Below are 2,699 nucleotides of genomic sequence, written 5' to 3'. Positions count from 1 at the left end.
CTGCAGCCTGGAAATTAAATCCAGCCTACCGCCAATAGTTGGCAAACATACCTCAAAAGGGTCAGTTTGAGAAACGTTTATAGTGTTTGACAAAAACAAAACAAAACAAACCAAAAAACCCCAACAACTCATTCTTTTGAATCAGCTACAGCTTTGCAAAACTCATTAGGAGAGAAGGAGCATTTAGGCCATAACTTAACACTGTTTCCAAATAGGAATGTATACTCATGCCAAAGAGCATAAAAGGATGATAATAAAGAGAAACAGACGGATTAACAATAATTTGGAGAACTCTGCATTGACAAGAATGCCCATTAAACATTTCCATAAAATGATGTTACAGAAAAGGAGAAGCTCCTCAGTGCCGCTTCCTATAATTATGGCCACAGCAATAGCAATTCATCTCAGGAGCCATAGTAACTTCAGAACACACATTACCAAACATCAAGAGCGTATCAAAATTTTATAAACCAGATGTTAAATCTAAAGCTAAATCGTATTTCACTGCTATTCAGAAGTCCATCATCACAACATATTAACCAATTACTAGATACTGCTTTACATGAAGTAGCACAGTATCGGATTTCACACACCCTCCTCCCCACTATCAACAGATAGTACTGGTAGTACACACCTACTATCCACTGATAGTACTATCAGCTATCCACTTACGTGTCCTACAGCACAGAAATCAGACCCAGCCAACACTGCTGATAAAACTGTTGCAGCCCAGAGGGCAGAAATGGGTCTCTCTGCTCCTGCTCACCTCCAGGAGCTCAGTTGCTCCCCTTGGCTGAATTCCGGCATGCAACCTCTAACACAAAAGCCAAAATTTGCAGGAGGCTTATGTTGTATTTCTGCAGTTTATAGATTGTAGTGTACAGTTACTCCCTGAAAAGTAATGAACTTCATTCATTGAAAATCCTGCGTCTGTGCAAGACTATATCAACCGAAGTCAGAATCCACGTGGTTTCCCTAAGTAGCTGGGGGAGAAGAAAGTTAAAAACAAACGACCACACAACTCCTTCTTCAGAAAACAGCAGAGATACACAGTTACCACCCTCTGCATCTCTGCCCAACAGGAAATGAGTGCAACAAACATGCTACAACCATGTTTATGGATCATTACAAAGTGCACAGGCACTCCTACTACCTGTAAGTATTTTATGAAAACAGCACTAGTTAAAGATTAAAAGAAATTAGACACTTCAGATATTAATGCCCTCAGCTTTGTCAACCAAAACAAATCTGTTACAACATCCCAAGGAATAAGCAGTACAACTCAGAAGCCAGTGTTTACACTACTTAGTTCAAAACAACCTCTCGAACAGAGAAGTAAACTGCCACACTCCAGAGCAAAACCTTAGCTCTCAGCAGGACTCCTCGCAGCTGTTCAGCATTAAAATAAGAAAATGAGATGAATTCATTAGTAAACGTAATAAAGTTATATTATTGGTACCTGCTGGAGAGGAAGGTGGGAACACAGCACAAAATCCAGAAATCTACCAAAACCTTTCTCTAGACTAAGCAAAGTACCCAAGGCCATACAAGCCTTTCAAGGCAGCAATACACTTTTGATTGAGTATGTGTTATATATATGACATCACCAAGTTCAACAATTCTAAGTCAAACTTTACTGAACTGAGTCAGCCTTATATAATAACAACCAGGAGATGCTCAAACAGCTAGAAGTAAGATTTGATTGCAATTTCCACTATGAAAAAAAATCTACTTTACAGCACTCTAGCTGGGCTAGCATCACATCAGCCTTTTACACCAAAATTCAAACCAAGGGTGGTTTGTCAGCTTTCAGAAAGTAGGATCTTCAGACACACTACCTTAGGGCTCCAGGAACATGCTATCACTATAACTTTAACAACATGTTTTAGTTTTAGGATGTTTTTCTCAGCTATAATCTTGCAAATTCTAACCATCTTCACAAGGCTGCGTGTGCCTGCATGCACAGACTGCTCCTGCCAATAGCCTGGTTTGCTGAAGGAACAGATGCACTGACAGCTCCCTCCACTCCAGCTGCCCCCCAGGAATAATCCCGGGCAGATTATCGTTGTGTCAGTCTACAATGTACACTCAGCATCTGGAATGATAAAACAAACCCTAACAGTTGTCATTTATCTGTAAGCAAACCTCACAGAATGATAGATGTATACAACGGACTGAGGTGTTTCCATCTGCATCGTTGTAGAATGGTAAACTCAAACTCCCCAATTCAGAAAGTGCCGAAATACAGTCACGCCACAGACCGAAGGCAGTCCAGTTAAACAACAGCGAGAATAAAGAAGATAGGGGATTCAAATCATATTACGCAAACATCACACTGAAAACCCACGTTTCTCACACAACTGCCGGTGCCTTCCACGCCACTTCTCTCACCAGATGAGCCTGAGTGGTAAACTCAAACTCCCCAATTCAGAAAGTGCCGAAATACAGTCACGCCACAGACCGAAGGCAGTCCAGTTAAACAACAGCGAGAATAAAGAAGATAGGGGATTCAAATCATATTACGCAAACATCACACTGAAAACCCACGTTTCTCACACAACTGCCGGTGCCTTCCACGCCACTTCTCTCACCAGATGAGCCTGAGCAAACTTCACTTGCTGAAGTGCGATAAAACCCCTCCGAAACGTTCCGGAGCCAGCGGCTGCCTCTCCCCAGCCGCGGCTCCGCGCCCGCAACCG

Source organism: Corvus brachyrhynchos, unplaced genomic scaffold (assembly GCF_000691975.1).
Source record: "Corvus brachyrhynchos isolate BGI_N302 unplaced genomic scaffold, ASM69197v1 scaffold23, whole genome shotgun sequence".
In the NCBI taxonomy this organism is placed as follows: domain Eukaryota; kingdom Metazoa; phylum Chordata; class Aves; order Passeriformes; family Corvidae; genus Corvus; species Corvus brachyrhynchos.
The sequence above is the reverse complement of the archived record's forward strand: the minus strand, read 5'-3'. Positions refer to the sequence as shown.